The sequence below is a fragment of the Ranitomeya imitator genome, chromosome 3 (assembly GCF_032444005.1).
Source record: "Ranitomeya imitator isolate aRanImi1 chromosome 3, aRanImi1.pri, whole genome shotgun sequence".
Classification (NCBI taxonomy): domain Eukaryota; kingdom Metazoa; phylum Chordata; class Amphibia; order Anura; family Dendrobatidae; genus Ranitomeya; species Ranitomeya imitator.
In genome coordinates this window covers 809,830,058-809,851,019 of record NC_091284.1, presented here as the reverse complement: position 1 = coordinate 809,851,019, position 20,962 = coordinate 809,830,058, and the positions used below count along the sequence as shown (strand labels likewise).

At 44.4% G+C, this 20,962-nt stretch overlaps 1 long non-coding RNA gene across 1 annotated transcript in view; it reads left to right on the top strand.

Annotated features, from left to right (window-relative positions):
* The window catches only part of LOC138671258 (uncharacterized), a 61,997-nt gene extending 41,371 nt beyond the window's left edge, over nucleotides 1-20,626 (top strand). Inside the window, exons 2-3 of the long non-coding RNA XR_011319446.1 lie at nucleotides 1,589-1,720; nucleotides 19,856-20,626. This is a non-coding gene — a long non-coding RNA (uncharacterized lncRNA). The remainder of the gene's footprint in view (nucleotides 1-1,588; nucleotides 1,721-19,855) is intronic.
* The last annotated feature ends 336 nt before the right edge of the window (nucleotides 20,627-20,962 follow it).

The window sequence follows — 20,962 nt, the reverse complement described above, 5'->3', positions numbered from 1 at the left end:
ACTCGTTGCTCGGGTGATCTCCGAGTATTTGTTAGTGTTCGGAGATTAAGTTTTCATCGCCTCAGCTGAATGATCTACAGCTACTAGACAGCTTGATTACATGTGGGGATTCCCTAGCAACCAGGTAACCCCCACATGTACTCAGCCTGGCGAATAGCTGTAAATCATTCAGCTGAGGTGATGAAAACTAAATCTCCGAGCACTAACAAATACTCGGAGATCACCCGAGCGTGCTCTGGAAAACCCGAGCAACGAGTATATTCGCCCATTACTATTTGCCACCTGTCCTTCCTTGACGGCAGTACTTTCCGTATGACCACAACGGAGGGCTATGGACTTTAGTGCACCTCCATACAGGTTCTGCCATGTAAGCATGGGTCACTTTTGGACTTTTTGTCTGGACCCTTTGCCACTTGTCCTTCCTTGACAGCAGTACTTTCCGTATGACCACCACGGAGCGCTATGGACTTTAGTGCACCTCCATACAGGTTCTGCCATGTAAGCATGGGTCACTTTTGGACTTTTTGTCTGGACCCTTTGCCACTTGTCCTTCCTTGACAGCAGTACTTTCTGTATGACCACAACGGAGCGCTATGGACTTTAGTGCACCTCCATACAGGTTCTGCCATGTAAGCAAGGGTCACTTTTTGATTTTTTGTCTGGACCCTTTGCCACTTGTCCTTCCTTGACAGCAGTACTTTCCGTATGACCACAACGGAGGGCTATGGACTTTAGTGCACCTCCATACAGGTTCTGCCATGTAAGCATGGGTCACTTTTGGACTTTTTGTCTGGACCCTTTGCCACTTGTCCTTCCTAGACAGCAGTACTTTCCGTATGACCACCACGGAGCGCTATGGACTTTAGTGCACCTCCATACAGGTTCTGCCATGTAACCATGGGTCACTTTTGGACTTTTTGTCTGGACCCTTTGCCACCTGTCCTTCCTAGACATCAGTACTTTCCGTATGACCACCACGGAGCCCTAGGGACTTTAGTGCACCTCCATACAGGTTCTGCCATGTAAGCATGGGTCACTTTTGGACTTTTTGTATGAACCCTTTGCCACCTGTACTTCCTAGACGTCAGTACTTTCCGTATGACCACCACGGAGCCCTAGGGACTTTAGTGCACCTCCATACAGGTTCTGCCATGTAAGCAAGGGTCTCTTTTTCATTTTTTTGTCTGGACCCTTTGTCACCTGTCCTTCCTTGACAGCAGTACTTTCTGTATGACCACCACGGAGCCCTAGGGACTTTAGTGCACCTCCACACAAGTTCTGCCATGTGCATAAAGCCTTACGACCCACTAAAAGAACATCCTAACCATTTCCTTAATGAACAGTCTCCAGACCACTGGCTGTGGACTCAATAAGCGTTTGGAGAGTGGTCCCAATTAAGAGCCATAAAGTCATTGAATGTGGACACCTTTGTACAACAAGAAGTTGTCCGCAGGTAATTTACACAGGGCTCCTAATTAGTAGCCCACTGTAATGGTCATATATTCTTATTTTATTAGCAGTGGGTTTGAGGCATGGGACTCTGACTTCTGTCTTTACTTCCATAGTTTTGTTAATCTGCTTCTTAAAGGTGATGGATGAGAATGCCCTTGAGACGTTTGGACAAAGCACATGGCGGCCTCTGTTATGTTGATGAAATATCTCTTTGAAATCGGAATCCGAGAAGGCCGAGCTCCTTTGTGAATGGATGAGCGCATTAAAGGTAAAACACAATCTAAGTAATACAGGGGTACGGACGGAGACTTTAATTTTAGATGAATGGGGTCGTTTTAAAAAGGTAAAGTAATCTGTATAATTAGGAGACAAAGCCCGAGCATCTGATATCATCGCACGGGATAATGACCTCTGACTAACAAGGTGGAGATCACAGTAAAATTTTCTGTAATGGATATTGATAGTAATCAGTCACCTGAGAGCTGTCAATCAAAAAAAGGTTAAAGATGGCCGCAGGTGGACAGATGAGTCACCACCTAGAAGATGTCTACCTGAAGAACCAGTCATGGCACGGATACAATGCGGTCTGATCTTGCCCCTCATTGTGAGAAATTTCAAGTTTGAAGGTCCTTGATTGCCAGAAGCAACGGTTAGGAACCCCCAAATGTCAGGATGGTGAAAACTCAAAGGTTTTTTTCTTATCATGGATGGGTAAAATTGCAAAGTGCTTGTAAAACGGAGGGATTTTTACGTTTCTTGTTTACTGCTCGTGGCCAAGGAGTGCAACGCTTACAAGCTCTCTTGTAAAGAGCTCGTAAAGGCTGCTCCAGCCAGCTTCAGTACCCCTGTGCTTCTCCAATTACTTGAAGGATCAAAGAGTGCAGTTTGATCTAGTGCTACAATTTGCCTCCGGCCCAACCTGTCAATCATCAGGAGCACTAGCCGTCAGCTCTGTCCGAATGCACCATAGAGCAAGCTGTCAGTCAGTGCCGGGCGTGCTTATGGCCGCCGCTATCACTGTGGTGACAGTAATCGCTCTGGCCACATCTGTGACACTGCGGCTAGAAAGCATTGCAAGGGCTCACTCAGATGTTCGTGGAAGGATAAGAAACCAATCCAGAAAAAAACTACCCAAGGTAGCACATCTTACTGCCTTACTAGCAAAGTATAGCAATGAGGACAAGATAACCGATGTCAGGAGCACGTGGCCGATTATATGCGGAATGATGGGATTTTCAGTCCATGTTGATGAGGACGCCTTACATGCCGCACACCAGCTGTGTCTGACGGATCCTATGGACTGTAATAGGGTCCGTCAGTTTTCCATCCATTTTTTTTGGCCAGATCTGCACCTGAGTCTCCAACCTGATCCTCGAGATTGGATTTCGTACATTACATGGAATTTAAAGGGGTATTACCATCTCCAAAATCCTATCCCAATATTTAGTAGTTATAATAATAATATTAGCAAATACCTCCAATTAAAAATGTAGTATAGTTTTTCTGATTTGCTGCATCTCTTTCCTCATGTGCAGGCGTTGCAGGACCTTAGGTATCCATGGTCACGACCACTAGCAACCAGCTAACTAACTGTCACTTCATCAGTGGTAAAACCACAGAACAAATAGTGTACAAGTCCGAAAAATCATATAGGAAATATATATCTTTATTTGAAAAAACGATAAACCAATGGACAGAGACAGCAAGGTAGGGGACGTAAACAAAACCTCATGACACCTAGGAGGTGGATAGTGGTCCCCAGGTAACAATATCACACACACCCCACAAACATATGGGATGTTGTGGCAGGCACACATAAATTATTGTTCAACACTGTCACAGGGTATAAATAATACAGTACTATGTGATAACAATCAATAATACCCGTAGGCAGATGCAGGTAAAGATAGTAAGGGTGTACAAACCACAGGAGTACAGGGGACCACGCCAGCTCCAACCCACCCCAATGCGCGTTTCGGTAAAGTCCTTCCTCAGGGGGCGTGCCAGGTACTGAGGCCGGTGGATTATACAGAGACCGAGCCCTAAAGCCGCACCAATGAGCGGACGCATCATCATAAACCGGCCGCACCTGTCTACACCTCTCACACACGGGCCCGTGTGTGTCAGCGCAGAATCGCGGACCGGAAGTAGAATGACGCGTACCGCGCATGACCGGAAATACACCGGCGGCCATTTTAATAGAGGGCAGGTAAGAACACCACAACAGTATGTAAAGGGAACACAGGGACGTAGTGCGAACTGCGCATACACTACAAGAAAACCAATGGCGCCCCATACATGGTATAACAATAATAACGACGAACTGTGCATTCACTGCAAGAAAACCCATGGCGCCACAGACCTAGTACAAATAATAACAAGAAATAACAATAGTAACATCTAGAGCCATGTGAAATATAAGGTGCATAGATACATGGGGCTCTGCAAGGAAGAGGCAAACAGTATCAAATATACAGTACATACGCAGGAGGCTCACATAGGCACACAACAAACTGTCATGGCATATAGGGAAATCACTGTACACACTATGGACATCAGTACAGAAACCAGGAAATAGACACATATACATACAAAAATTATAACAAAACAATATTAAATATACATAATGATAAACAAATACAAAGATGTATATATAATCCCGTCGACGATGTATAGTCCACAATATGAAGACAGCAAGCATACGTCCATATAGCCCAGACGCTACTAAGTCCCAGTGTCCCCACACACCGCGATGATGCATAAAAATAACGGCCACAATAACCATCAAATAACAAAAAATAGGTCAAAAACATATACTGCAAACAACATACATACATAAAACATTAATGACTATAACAATTTTATTACTTAAAATATATGACAAAAAGTCATATAATTGGCAGTAGTCGACCAAAGCAGCTAGATGAAAATCCAAAGTCCATCCAGCAACACGGAACATCCACCGCAGCCAAAATCCTGACAAACGGAAATCACTATAAATAAAATAAAGAGTTAAAATCAAATAAAAGGAACATGAGGTAGAAAAAAATCCAGTGTACTCAGCAGCCGGAATGACGGAGGAAAGGGACAAACGAAATACATTCATTCAAACCCGAAGGGTGGACCGTATTAAGCTGCCATATCCACCTCGTCTTGAGTCTACCCAGTCTCCTGGACAGATCACCACCCCTGATATTAATCTTCAAGGCATCGATCGCCCGCACCCTAAAAAGGGTGCCATCACAATTATGGAATTCCTTGAAGTGACGGGGTATAGTTTTGAGGGTGGATGCCTCCACATGGGTGGCCGCCGCCTGAATACCCAAGACATGCTCTCTGATGCGAACCTTGAGCTGGCGCGTGGTAAGCCCCACATAAATCAACCCGCAGGGACAGGTGGCATAGTAAACCACGTACCTAGTGGTACAGGTAATAAAAGATCGAATCTTATAGCTCTTGGTTGCATCAGAGTTGATAAAGGTATCACATCGATCGACATTGGGACAGGCAACGCACCCCCCACATGGAGAACAACCCACCCGCCTCGGGAATCCGTCCAGGAAAGTAGGTTTAGAATGATGAACATAATGACTCGAGACGAGGTGGTCCCTCAGATTTCTGGCGCATCGTAACGCCAAAGAGGGATGTATCGGAATGAATTTAGACATAACAGGATCCACCCTTAAAATAGGCCAGGCATTATCTAGAATGGAACGCACCCTGTCGGACTGAGAGCTAAAATTAGTTACAAACCGCAATACCTGCTTGTCACCATGTCCATCCCTAGTCCGAGTGCCGTATAATAGGTCATTGCGGGAAGCATGTTTTGCCCTAAAGTAGGCCCGCTTAATTGACCTACGGCTATAACCACGGGATCTGAACCGTTCCCTCAGCTCCTCCGCACGTTGCTCAAACACAATATCTGATGAACAGATTCTCCTAATGCGGAGGAACTGACCAATCGGGACAGATCTGATCATGTGCCGTGGATGGCCGGATGATGCATGCAGTAGGGCGTTCGTAGCTGTCTCCTTCCTAAAGATGTCCGTCTGTAACATCCCAGACGGATCTCTCCTGATGGAAACATCAAGAAAGTCTAAGGATATAGCATCAGATGTAAAAGTAAGATGGATATTATAGTCGTTGCTATTCAGAGTGTCGACCAACTGCGCAAGGTCAGATGGAGTGCCCTGCCAGATGAAGAAGATATCGTCTATGTAGCGTGTCCATAATGGGACACACTCCATAGACCCCAATTCATCAGACAGGAAGAGGTCCCTCTCCCACAGCCCCAGGAAGAGACCAGCATAGGCCGGCGCAAAGGCCGCCCCCATGGCGGTCCCCTGGAGCTGCAGGTAGAAGGACCCCTTAAACACAAAAAAATTGTGAGTGAGGGTGAACTCCAACAGCTCCAGCAGGAGGTCCCGTATACCAATCGGAAGTGTGGAATTACTAAGGAAGAATCGGACAGCTGCCAAGCCGTCAGTATGTCTAATATTGGTATCCAGTGGTAGTAACCATGGATACCTAAGGTCCTGCCATGACAGCATATGAAGAAAGAGACGACCAATAGCAAACAGCTAACTAACTGTCACTTCATCAGTGGTCGTAATTAGTGATGAACGAATATACTCGGTACTCGAGATTTCCCGAGCACGCTCGTGTGACCTCCGGGTATTTATTAGTGCTCGGAGATTTAGTTTTCCTCACCTCAGCTGAATGATTTACAGCTATTAGCCAGCTTGATTACATGTGAGGATTCCCTAGCAACCAGGCAACTTCTACATGTACTTATGCTGGCTAAGAGATGTAAATTATTCAGCTGCGGCGCTGAAAACTAACTCTTCGAGCACTAAAAAAATACTCGGAGGACACCCGAGCGTGCTCGGGAAATCTCGAGTACCGAGTGTATTCGCTCATCACTAGTCGTAACCATGGATTCCTAAGGTCCTGCAATGCCTGCACATGAGGAAGGAGACGACAAATAGCAAACAGGTAACTGTCACTTCATCAGTGGTCGTAACCATGGATACCTAAGGTCCTGCAATGCCTGCACATGAGGAAGGAGATGACCAATAGCAAACAGCTAACTGTCACTTCATCAGTGGTCGTAACCATGGATACCTAAAGTCCTGCAATGCCTGCACATGAGGAAGGAGACGACAAATAGCAAACAGCTAACTAACTGTCACTTCATCAGTGGTCGTAATTAGTGATGAACGAATATACTCGGTACTCGAGATTTCCCGAGCACGCTCGTGTGACCTCCGGGTATTTATTAGTGCTCGGAGATTTAGTTTTCCTCACCTCAGCTGAATGATTTACAGCTATTAGCCAGCTTGATTACATGTGAGGATTCCCTAGCAACCAGGCAACTTCTACATGTACTTATGCTGGCTAAGAGATGTAAATTATTCAGCTGCGGCGCTGAAAACTAACTCTTCGAGCACTAAAAAAATACTCGGAGGACACCCGAGCGTGCTCGGGAAATCTCGAGTACCGAGTGTATTCGCTCATCACTAGTCGTAACCATGGATTCCTAAGGTCCTGCAATGCCTGCACATGAGGAAGGAGACGACAAATAGCAAACAGGTAACTGTCACTTCATCAGTGGTCGTAACCATGGATACCTAAGGTCCTGCAATGCCTGCACATGAGGAAGGAGATGACCAATAGCAAACAGCTAACTGTCACTTCATCAGTGGTCGTAACCATGGATACCTAAAGTCCTGCAATGCCTGCACATGAGGAAGGAGACGACAAATAGCAAACAGCTAACTAACTGTCACTTCATCAGTGGTCGTAACCATGGATGCCTAAAGTCCTGCAATGCCTGCACATGAGGAAGGAGATGACCAATAGCAAACAGCTAACTGTCACTTCATCAGTGGTCGTAACCATGGATACCTAAAGTCCTGCAATGCCTGCACATGAGGAAGGAGACGACAAATAGCAAACAGCTAACTAACTGTCACTTCATCAGTGGTCGTAACCATGGATACCTAAAGTCCTGCAATGCCTGCACATGAGGAAGGAGACGACAAATAGCAAACAGCTAACTGTCACTTCATCAGTGGTCGTAACCATGGATGCCTAAGCTCTTGCAATGCCTGCACATGAGGAAGGAGACGACCAATAGCAAACAGCTAACTAACTGTCACTTCATCAGTGGTCGTAACCATGGATACCCAAGGTCCTGCAATGCCTGCACATGAGGAAGGAGATGACCAATAGCAAACAGCTAACTGTCACTTCATCAGTCGTCATAACCATGGATACCTAAAGTCCTGCAATGCCTGCACATGAGGAAGGAGACGACAAATAGCAAACAGCTAACTAACTGTCACTTCATCAGTGGTCGTAACCATGGATGCCTAAGCTCTTGCAATGCCTGCACATGAGGAAGGAGACGACCAATAGCAAACAGCTAACTAACTGTCGCTTCATCAGTGGTCGTAACCATGGATACCTAAGGTCCTGCAATGCCTGCACATGAGGAAGGAGACGACCAATAGCAAACAGCTAACTAACTGTCACTTCATCAGTGGTCGTAACCATGGATACCTAAAGTCCTGCAATGCCTGCACATGAGGAAGGAGACGACAAATAGCAAACAGCTAACTAACTGTCACTTCATCAGTGGTCGTAACTAGGGTTGAGCGACTTTTACTTTTTTAGGGTCGAGTCGGGTTTCGCGAAACCCGACTATCTCTAAAGTCAAGTCGAGTGAAATCGGCCGATTATGGCGAAAAGTCAGGGATCGACCGAAACACAAAACCCAATGCAAAGTCAATGGGAATTTTTTTTTGTTTGTTTTATTTTTTTTTTTTTTTTTCCCTCTACCTCTCTCTCTCCCTCTCCCTCTCTTTCTCTCTCTCCCCTCCGTCCCTGAACAGAAAAGCTGGTGTTACACATTGCAAATCGCTACTGCGCACAATCGACAAGTTGACGATAGGCGTCCACACCCCTAAGACCTATGTCATCACTCTGCGCACGCTCCTTCATTGGCTGAAAAAATGGCGCCAAGCGCGTCATACGAAACGCGACTTTGGCGCGAAAGTCGCGTACCGCATGGCCAACCCCACACAGGGATCGGGTCGGGTTTCATGAAACCCGACTTTGCCAAAAGTCGGCGACTTTTGAAAATGAACGATCCGTTTCGCTCAACCCTAGTCATAACCATGGATGCCTAAGCTCTTGCAATGCCTGCACATGAGGAAGGAGACGACCAATAGCAAACAGCTAACTAACTGTCGCTTCATCAGTGGTCGTAACCATGGATACCTAAGGTCCTGCAATGCCTGCACATGAAAAAATAACAGAATCAGAAGAACTATACTACATTTCTAATTGCAAGTATTTGCTAATATTATTATTATTACACCTACTACGATCTTGGAGATGGGAATACCTCTTTTAGGTTCCCTTTCCCAAAATTTTGACCCACAATCCTTGGTAACTTTTAATTCTTTTCATTACAGTTTTTGTTTAATTGCTTTTTTTTTGTAGAATTCCCAGTTTCATCCATCTCTCACGGATCCCCATAGACTTTTATGACCTAGACTGATCCACCAAATGGATGATAAAGGATCCTGCTCGGAGCCTCACGCGCCTGAGGCAAGGATCAGTTTTTATTATAGTTTTTTCTTTATAGGTCCGTGTGACGTCCAAAAAACAAACGGGCTGCACACATACGAGAAAAACACTCCTAGTTTCAACACTGATTTTTTTTTGCATTTTTTTTATCAGTGTCAGGTTTTTTTTTCGGATGAGAAAAAAATGGTTTCTACAATTTCTCCTACTTAGCAGCCCGTGAAAATCTTTTTTCACAGACAAAATTTTTTACATGGACCCACAGATTTGCATTGGACATGTCGCTGTGATTTTGTGTGGGATGCTCGTTCTGTGAAAACTTAACGACATGTGAACAGCCTCATTATTCTGCTATCATAGACTGAAAACGGATGTGCGAATGAGGCCCAAGAACAGGCGCAGACGAGCGTCAAAAACATCGGATTGCACTCCGACCAATGTTGTTCTATATGGCCTAGTGATGAGAGAACATGCTCTGATAATGCGTTCCCCAAGCATGCTCCTGTGCTAACCAATTGACTTCGGCGTACTCGAAAAATATGTTCTAGTCCCCGCGGCTGCGTGTCTTGTGGCTGTTTGACAGTCGCAGCACATGCAGGGATTGCCTAACAGGTATTTCCTGTCGAAAAGCCGCAAGACATGAAGCCGCTGGGACTCGAACATATTTCTCGAGCACGCCGAAGACATTGGGTTAGCAGCCAAGCATGCTCGGATAACACTTTTAGTGCATTTGCTCATCACTAATGAGATCATACACATGTCCAATATATTCCTCAGACAGAGCCAGTCTGGGGTAAAAATAGCAGCATTCCCCAGCCCTCGGAAGTCAATGAGTCCGTTGAAAACATTGGACTGCACTCGGATAACATCTGAGTGCAGTGCGATTTCAGACTGGAGAAGATGGAGACTGCGGCGTGCTCGAATATTAAGTTCGAGTCCTCGCGGCTGCATGTCCGCACATGCAGGGATTGCCACTAATTGAGGCATATGTTTTTCCCATATTTTTTTGCATGGATTTTCAGATTTTTTTCAAAATTATCTCATTTAATCATTGTCCAAATTTGGTGCTATTTTCAGGCTGAAAAGCCTGGGTTTTTCTCACCAAATACATGAACAAATTATAGGTGTCTTAAAAAATAGGAATTTTTTTCAGAATATTTGATGTGGTTTTTGGAGCAGATCACGCTGTAAAAAAATATATATATTGTGTGTGTATATATATACATACAGTACAGACCAAAAGTTTGGACACACCTTCTCATTTAAAGATTTTTCTGTATTTTCATGACTATGAAAATTATAAATTCACCCCGAAGGCATCAAAACTATGAATTAACACATGTGGAATTATCTACTTAACAAAAAAGTGTGAAACAACTGAAAATATGTTTTATATTCTAGGTTCTTCAAAGTAGCCACCTTTTGTTTTGATGACTGCTTTGCACACTCTTGGCATTCTCTTGATGAGCTTCAAGAGGTAGTCACCGGGAATGGTTTTCACTTCACAGGTGAGCCCTGTCAGGTTTAATTAGTGGGATTTCTTGCCTTATAAATGGGGTTGGGACCATCAGTTGTGTTGTGCAGAAGTCTGGTGGATACACAGCTGATAGTCCTACTGAATAGACTGTTAGAATTTGTATTATGGCAAGAAAAAAGCAACTAAGTAAAGAAAAACGACTGGCCATCATTACTTTAAGAAATGAAGGTCAGTCATTCTGAAAAATTGGGAAAACAAAAAACAAAAAAACTGGCTCACATGAGGACCGCCCTAGGAAAGGAAGACCAAGAGTCACCTCTGCTTCTGAGGATAAGTTTATCTGAGTCACCAGCCTCAGAAATCGCAGGTTAACAGCAGCTCAGATTAGAGACCAGGTCAATGCCACACAGAGTTCTAGCAGCAGACGCATCTCTACAACAACTGTTAAGAGAAGACTTTGTGCAGCAGGCCTTCATGGTAAAATAGCTGCTAGGAAACCACTGCTAAGGACAGGCAACAAGCAGAAGAGACTTGTTTGGGCTAAAGAGCACAAGGAATGGACATTAGACCAGCGGAAATCTGTGCTTTGGTCTCAGGAGTCCAAATTTGAGATCTTTGGTTCCAACCACCGTGTCTTTGTGCGACGCAGAAAAGGTGAACGGATGGACTCTACTTGCCTGGTTCCCACCGTGAAGCATAGAGAAGGAGGTGTGATGGCATGGGGGTGCTTTGCTGGTGACACTGTTGGGGATTTATTCAAAATTGAAGGCATACTGAACCAGCATGGCTACCACAGCATCTTGCAGCGGCATGCTATTCCATCAGGATTACGTTTAGTTGGACCATCATTTATTTCTCAACAGGACAATGACCCCAAACACACCTCCAGGCTGTGTAAGGGCTATTTGACCAAGAAGGAGAGTGATGGGGTGCTACCAGGGCCGGCTCCAGGATTTCATGGGCCCTGGGCGAAAGAGTCCCGATGGGCCCCTTTAACACATATCACAATTCATAATGTAAGGATATGGCAGAGAAATATAGGTATAGTACAATGCCAAAGATTTCACTTACTTCTTACATTACATGAGTGATATCTATTGTGCATTGTACATTAGCTCTGAAACCGGACAGTACAGTCCTCTATACAGAATAATGAGCCCCATATATTGCTCCAAACAGAATAATGAGCCCAATATTATGCTCTATACAGAATAATGAGCCTCATATAATGCTCCATACAGTATAATGGGCACCACAGATTGCTTCATACAGAATGAGCCGCATATATTGCTCCATACGGAATTGACCCATATAATGCTCCATACAGTATAGTGAGCCACATATAATTCTCCATACAGTATATGATGGGCCCCCTCTATTGCTCCATATATAATGGGCCTCATATAATGTTCCATACAGTATATGATCGGCCCCATACAGTATACTGAGTCCCATATATTGCTCCATACAGAATGGGCCCCATATAATACTCCTTACAGAATGGGTCCCATATAATGCTCCAAAAATAATTGGCCCTATAAGATGCTCCATGTATAATGGGCCAATGTAAAATGCTCCATATATAATTAGTCCCATAAGATGCTTCATATATTATTGGCCCATATACTGCTCCATATGTAATTGGCCCCATATACTGCTCCATATTGAATTGGCCACATGTAATGCTCCCTATGGAATTGGCTTCATAAGATACTCCATATAGAATTAGCCCCATATATTGCTCCAAATATAAAAAAAAAAAATGAAATACTCACCTCTCGTTGCTTGACGCTGCTCTGCTCTGGACTCCTCAGCGTCGGCGTCTTCCTGCTCTCTGTGCTGCGACTGCTCAGGCAGGGGGCGCGCACTGGTGACGTCATTGCGCCCTCTGACCTGAACGTCTCAGTCAGAGGATGGAAGACGCTGCAGCGCTGGAACCGGGAGAGGTAAGTATCGCAAGTGCCGGGGCCTGGAGCAGGAGGGGGTCCACTCGCAGGGGCCGGCACTATAGCGCGCCAGTGTCCCCGATGGCGAATGGGCCCCCTGCCTGCTCAGGGCTCAGGCACTTGTCCGGGTACGCCGGGTGCTGACGCCGGCCCTGGGTGCTACGCCAGATGACCTGGCCTCCACAGTCACCAGACCGGAACCCAATCGAGATGGTTTGGGGTGAGCTTGACCGCAGAGTGAAGGCAAAAGGGCCAACAAGTGCTAGGCATCTCTGGGAACTCCTTCAAGATTGTTGGAAGACCATTTCCGGTGACTACCTCTTGAAGCTCATCAAGAGAATGCCAAGAGTGTGCAAAGCAGTCATCAAAGCAAAAGGTGGCTACTTTGAAGAACCTAGAATATAAGACATAATTTCAGTTGTTTCACACTTTTTTGTGACGTATATAATTCCATATGTGTTAATTCATAGTTTTGATGCCTTCAATGTGAATGTACAATTTTCATAGTCATGAAAATACAGAAAAATCTTTAAATGAGAAGGTGTGTCCAAACTTTTGGTCTGTACTGTATATATATATATACAGTGGGGCAAAAAAGTATTTAGTCAGTCAGCAATAGTGCAAGTTCCACCACTTAAAAAGATGAGAGGCGTCTGTAATTTACATCATAGGTAGACCTCAACTATGGGAGACAAACTGAGAAAAAAAAATCCAGAAAATCACATTGTCTGTTTTTTAACAATTTATTTGCATATTATGGTGGAAAATAAGTATTTGGTCAGAAACAAAATTTCATCTCAATACTTTGTAATATATCCTTTGTTGGCAATGACAGAGGTCAAACGTTTTCTGTAAGTCTTCACAAGGTTGCCACACACTGTTGTTGGTATGTTGGCCCATTCCTCCATGCAGATCTCCTCTAGAGCAGTGATGTTTTTGGCTTTTCGCTTGGCAACACGGACTTTCAACTCCCTCCAAAGGTTTTCTATAGGGTTGAGATCTGGAGACTGGCTAGGCCACTCCAGGACCTTGAAATGCTTCTAACGAAGCCACTCCTTCGTTGCCCTGGCGGTGTGCTTTGGATCATTGTCATGTTGAAAGACCCAGCCACGTTTCATCTTCAATGCCCTTGCTGATGGAAGGAGGTTTGCACTCAAAATCTCACGATACATGGCCCCATTCATTCTTTCATGTACCCGGATCAGTTGTCCTGGCCCCTTTGCAGAGAAACAGCCCCAAAGCATGATGTTTCCACCACCATGCTTTACAGTAGGTATGGTGTTTGATGGATGCAACTCAGTATTCTTCTTCCTCCAAACACGACAAGTTGTGTTTCTACCAAACAGTTCCAGTTTGGTTTCATCAGACCATAGGACATTCTCCCAAAACTCCTCTGGATCATCCAAATGCTCTCTAGCAAACTTCAGACGGGCCCGGACATGTACTGGCTTAAGCAGTGGGACACGTCTGGCACTGCAGGATCTGAGTCCATGGTGGCGTAGTGTGTTACTTATGGTAGGCCTTGTTACATTGGTCCCAGCTCTCTGCAGTTCATTCACTAGGTCCCCCCGCGTGGTTCTGGGATTTTTGCTCACCAATCTTGTGATCATTCTGACCCCACGGGGTGGGATTTTGCGTGGAGCCCCAGATCGAGGGAGATTATCAGTGGTCTTGTATGTCTTCCATTTTCTAATTATTGCTCCCACTGTTGATTTCTTCACTCCAAGCTGGTTGGCTATTGCAGATTCAGTCTTCCCAGCCTGGTGCAGGGCTACAATTTTGTTTCTGGTGTCCTTTGACAGCTCTTTGGTCTTCACCATAGTGGAGTTTGGAGTCAGACTGTTTGAGGGTGTGCACAGGTGTCTTTTTATACTGATAACAAGTTTAAACAAGTACCATTACTACAGGTAATGAGTGGAGGAAAGAGGAGACTCTTAAAGAAGAAGTTACAGGTCTGTGAGAGCCAGAAATCTTGATTGTTTGTTTCTGACCAAATACTTATTTTCCACCATAATATGCAAATAAATTGTTAAAAAAACAGACAATGTGATTGTCTGGATTTTTTTTTCTCAGTTTGTCTCCCATAGTTGAGGTCTACCTATGATGTAAATTACAGACGCCTCTCATCTTTTTAAGTGGTGGAACTTGCACTATTGCTGACTGACTAAATACTTTTTTGCCCCACTGTATATATATATATGTATATATATACATATATATATATATATATATACTAGATGGTGGCCCGATTCTAATGCATCGGGTATTCTAGAATATGTATAGTAGTATATAGCACAGCCCACGCAGTATATACTGTAACACAGCCCACGCAGTATATAACACAGCCCACGCAGTATATAACACAGCCCACGCAGTATATAACACAGACAACGCAGTATATAACACAGCCCATGCAGTATATAACACAGCCCACGCAGTATATAACACAGCCACGTAGTATATAGCACAGCACACGTAGTATATAGCACAGCCACGTAGTATATAGCACAGCCACGTAGTATATAACACAGCCTACGCAGTATATAACACAGCCCACGCAGTATATAACACAGCCCACGCAGTATATAACACAGCCTACGCAGTATATAACACAGCCCACGCAGTATATAACACAGCTCACGCAGTATATGACACAGCCCACGTAGCATATAACACAGCCCACGTAGTATATAATACAGCCCACGTATTATATAGCACAATAATAATAATCTTTATTTTTTTATATAGCGCTAACATATTCCGCAGCGCTTTACAATTTGCACACATTATCATCACTGTCCCCGATGGGGCTCACAATCTAAATTCCCTATCAGTATGTCTTTGGAACCATGTAGTATATAACACAGCCCACGTAGTATATAACACAGCCCACGTAGTATATAACACAGCCCACGTAGTATGTAACACAGCCCACGCAGGATATAACACAGGGCACCCAGTATATAGCATAGCCCATGCAGTATACAGCACAGGCCACATAGTATACAGCACAACCCACGTAGTGTATAACACAGGTCACGTAGCATATAGCACAGCCCACATAGTATATAACACAGCCCACATAGTATATAGCACAGGCCATGTAGTATATAACACAGCCCACATAGTATATAACAGCCCACATAGTATATAGCACTGGCCACGTAGTATATAGCACTGCCATGTAGTATATAACACAGCCCACATAGTATATAGCACAGCTCATGGAGTATATAGCACAGCCCACGCAGTATATACCACAGGCCATGCAGTATATAGCACAGCCCACGTAGTAGATAACACAGCCCACGTAGTAGATAACACAGCCCACGTAGATAACACAGCCCACGTAGTATATAGCACAGCCCACATAGTATATAGCACAGCCCACGTAGTATATAGCACAGCCCACGTAGTATATAGCACAGGCCACATAGTATATAGCACTGCCACGTAGTATATAACAGCCCACGTAGTATATAACAGCCCACGTAGTATATAGCACAGCCCACGTAGTAGATAACACAGCCCACGTAGTAGATAACACAGCCCACAAAGTATATAGCACAAAGACGTATATAACACTGGAGGGGAGTGTGGAAGGGGGCGGTGGCGGCAGCTTTCTGGAGACCGTCCTCGGCCGTCCGTCCATGAGAGGAGCAGATTTACGGGCGGTGGTGAGAGCGGAGGAGGTGCCATCTTCGGCAGTGCAGGAACAGCACACGGCATAACAGTAACAGGACACGTGTGTAGATGACGGAGAAGCTGAGGGCCCGGCCGGGAGTGTGGCTCACACGGAGCGCCCTGCGGGACTTCACAGTGTCGGCACATGGGCTGGCTCCAAAGAGCTGTTCACGTGCGGGGTGATAGTCCTCCCTTCCTGTAGTGCGGCACGGAGGCCGCTGCTGGTGGAGGACATCGTGGCTGCTCCTGGGAGTGTGCAGAGCCCTGGGCACAGGTCAGATGATGGCGGCTGAGGTGATCTCCCAGTTATATTTCCGTGGCCCGCATTGTGAGCGCTCGCTGCTTCCTCCCCATTATAACCTCGTGCACCGTGTGCGGGTCATGTGTCAGCAGTGACGCACGCAGGGGGCACTGACTGGAGGGGAGTAGGGAGGGGGCATTGTGCCTGCCGGCCACGACCAATCAGCGACCCGGGATTTCCGTTACAGAGAGACAGACGGAAGTACCCCTTAGAAGATTATATAGATATATATATATCTATATATCTTTATATCTCAATATTGTTTTCAACAACATTGGTGATTTGGGACTGAAACCTGAGCATAAATAGCGGAGTTTGTGATAAAATTGGTTTTGTGACGTCACCCGCCAACATTTTAGCCTCTTTTTCCTCCTCCAGCATCTTTAGGCCTAACCCCCCGGCCGCTCTTTGTGTTCTCCTGGGTAAATCTGATGTATATAACAAATACGACTTAAGGCTTAGAGGGAACCTGCAAGGAATTCCTTTCCGAAGACGACAACACTTACTTAGCTGGGGCACTGCCAAATCATACCAGTGATCTCAGCTGGAAAAGATGGTAATTACACTGACCTGAGCCCAGTGCATACTAAGGGGTTTAGCAGAGTACAAGAGACGCACATGTATAATGGCTTTTTCTGAATAGATCAAAGCACGGAAAATGCAGCAATAGCCGGAGCCCAGAGCTTCCTAATTAAAGGAAATTTTATCTGCTTAATTGTTCACCACTGGAATATTCAACGCACACTTGAATGTCATCATGGGCTTAAATCTGCATATTAAAAGAGCTATTCTACTACTTAGCTGAACAGTTAAATGAAATAATTGGAATTTGTCTAAAACGGATTCCAATTCAGGCGACATGGAACAAAAGTGCTTTATGGTTCACTTTGCTGGGTGGCTGGCGCTACACTTTCCCAAGTCGCTTCCTTTACGACACTTTAGGCCAATATTATTGTATCGTTTATTAGGGTTTCTTAAATAGATTTCTGACCATGTGGCTCATGTGTAAAGTATGCCAAAAAATAGGGGCGTAACGGCTGGGGTCGTGCGGTGAGCGGTCCACTGATGACAGGAGAAACGTCAACTGGATGTGCGTCCTCTGACACACATCCAGTTGAAGTGTATTGCGGAGCAGTGACCCGTTGGCTCCATGTGAGGCAACATAAGCTGCTGTCCAATCAGAGGCCAGCAGCTGACGCCGGTGTGCACATGACTGGGGGAGATTGGCAGTGACATCATACACTCCCGTTGTTTGCACGCTGAAGTCAGCCAGGATGGGGCCCAAGATAAGGGACATATACCAGTATAAGGGACATATTACCAGGATAAGAAACATTACCAGGATAGGGCCTAGGATAAGGGACATATACCAGGATTGGGGATATACAACCCCTGGCGAAAATTATGGAATCACCAGCCTTTGAGGATGTTCATTCAGTTGTTTAATTTTGTAGAAAAAAAGCAGATCACAGACATGGCACAAAACTACAGTCATTTCAAATGGCAACTTTCTGGCTTTAAGAAACACTAAAAGAAATCAAGAACAAAAAATGTGGTAGTCAGTAATGGTTACTTTTTTTAACCAAGCAGAGGGAAAAAATTATGGAGTCACTCAATTATGAGGGAAAAAATTATGGAATCATAAAAGCAAACAAACAAAAAAACACTCCAAAACATCACTGCGAAAGGAGAAGGCTCCCCACTTAAGCTTTCTTTGTGTTTCCGGACCAGATGGACAAAGCGAGGGTTGTGGAATGGTGGCACTGGCCACCCCATCGCCAAAGCTTGGAGAGAGAGCTTCTTGCTTTTATCCACTTGGGTTACCATCACATTACAACGGAGAGCTCCGTCCAGTCCTTCAGGAGGAAAACCAGCGTTTCGAAGGGCAGAGCAGAAACTGATGGCTGCACAGTACCCCAGGCCAAATGAATGAAGTAAAACAACAGCAACCCTAAAAGGGCTTGTTATGAGGACGCATAGTGACCACCACCAAAGTTTTCCTAGGAGAAGCCACTTCAGGAAAAAGCTCTCAATCTTTTTTTCCTGAAGCAACTCTGCTGGTATGCTACACCACTGGCATCAATTTTCGATTATTAAAGCTATATCTAGGGGGCAGCTTTTCCTATGAAGAATGACCAAGTCACTTCTTTTGACCGCTTTACGGTTTCTGAACCCTAAAAAGTTTAAAAAAAAGTAGCAAAAGACTGTCGATTTTACTCTGCTGTGCACACTTTTATCTTTCAGTGGTTTCACAGTGCTTTTTTCAGGTGGAATCATCCTGAAAAAGATGTGAAAATGTTCTCAATGTACGGCCGGCACGCTCAGCGTAGGGAAATACGGTCCGTATTTTACAGGTGTAATACCAGAAATGATCCCAAAACAATAAATCGTATGTCATCCGTAGGCAGGGTGTGGCAGCGTATTTTATGCACGTCATCCTCCGTATGTAATCCGTATGGCATCCGTACAGCGAGATTTTCTCGCTGGCTTGCAAAATGGACATAGAATGGATCCATGGGCTCAAATATTCGTGAAACCATATATACAGTATATATATATATATATATATCAGTGAGACACATATATATATATATTTATATTTCATACAGCGATAGATAGCAGATTAGCCGGTAATTCAATTGTTGGCTTTTGCGACCTCCTTCCCAAACCCGACAGGATATGAGACATGATTACATACAGTAAACCATTTCATATCCCTTATTTTTTTGCATATTCCTCACTACTAATGTTAGTAGTGTGTGTGTGCAAAATTTGGGGGCTCTAGCTATTAAAATAAAAGGTTAAATCGTGGAAAAAATTGGCGTCGGCTCCCGCGCAATTTTCTCTGCCAGAGTAGTAAAGCCAGTGACTGAGGGCAGATAATAATAGCCGAGAGAGGGACCATGGTTATTGGCCCCCCCTGGCTAAAAACATCTGCCCCCAGCCACCCCAGAAAAGGCATATCTGGAAGATGCGCCTATTCTGGCACTTGGCCACTCTCTTCCCATTCCCGTGTAGCGGTGGGATATGGGGTAATGAAGGGTTAATGCCACCTTGCTATTGTAATGTGACATTAAGCCAAATTAATAATGGAGAGGCGTCAATTATGACACCTATCCATTATTAATCCAATAGTAGGAAATGGTTAATAATACACACACACATTAGGAAAAAAGTATTTTAATGAAATAAATACAAATGGTGTTGTAACAGTTTATTATATGTATATATATCCCTATACTATGTGTAGACATTTATTTTAGCTATTCTATTCTAACCTGTCAGTGTGATTTTACTGTACACCGCACTGAATTGCCGGCTTTTCTCTAGAACACCGGTGCGTATTTCTTGCAAGTGACACTGTTGGTCCGTGTGTAATCCGTATTTTTCTCGCCCCCATAGACTTTCATTGGCAGATTTTTTGCGCAATACACTGACAAACGCAGCATGCGGAACAAGGCGAAGAGGAAGACGAGCAATGCGATGGCTTGTTACTATCAAGAAAATAGTGGAGAAGACCCTGGTGGACCTATCTAGGCTCGAACAAAATCGATCTTCCAACAGATCGTTCATCCATCATGTCGCCATGGCCCAAGTTCAAGCTGAAAGCCATTAAATAATAATAATAAATATTAAAATAAGTAAAATCAAAAAGTTTAAACTACCACATGTGCAAAACTACTAAACGGCTTCCTGTTATTTGGGCATGTTAAAGAGGCCCTGTCACGAGGTGAAAAGTGGGCGTTTTTCTTATTTTATTCCCGAGGCTCTCGTGAGTTATCAATTTTTTTTAATCTTTTTAAAATCCGACATAGAGTTCCAGAGATATGGACCTTTTTTCATTGAGTCCTAATCTTGATGGTCTTTATCAAGGGGTGTGTGACTCAGAGGATCCTCGGGGGCGTGTCTATAGGCTGATTTACGCTATTGCTCTGTTGTAAGCCACGCCTCCTTGGTACAGAAATTAAAAATTAGCTCGAAAATTATAGGACTATATCTCTGGAAGCCTATGGTGGATTCTAAAAACAAAAACCTTAGGGGAACAGTAGGTAAAAAAAAGAGAACAAAAACAATTTATGCGGATCTCTGATGCTATCAATTATGATAATTAAATCAAGGTGTTTTTTTTTTACAGAACAACAACCCCTCTCCTGTCTATGGGCTGTGACTAGGACTGAGTTGCATTACTTGGACAAGAGTGGTGTTAGTTTTGGAAACCTTTTCGAATCTCAATAAACGTCTTTCCTTAATTGCCTTGTATTAGATGTGTATATTACACGTTCGCGTCTGAAAAGCATCACAAGCCCGAGGAGGATGTGGAGGTTCCAGTCACTTTAACACCCAGGAGCTGTCGCCTCTAAACATATTGGAGTCTGGCCTGGAGATGTTTCATACCCAACTTTTTGTTCAACTCTATTAAACTCAGCGTTCCTCTAAATCAAGGGCAGGAATCACAGTAATCTGCAGCAGCGGGTCGGGAGAAGCAAATTCATGCTCATAAAAAAAAAA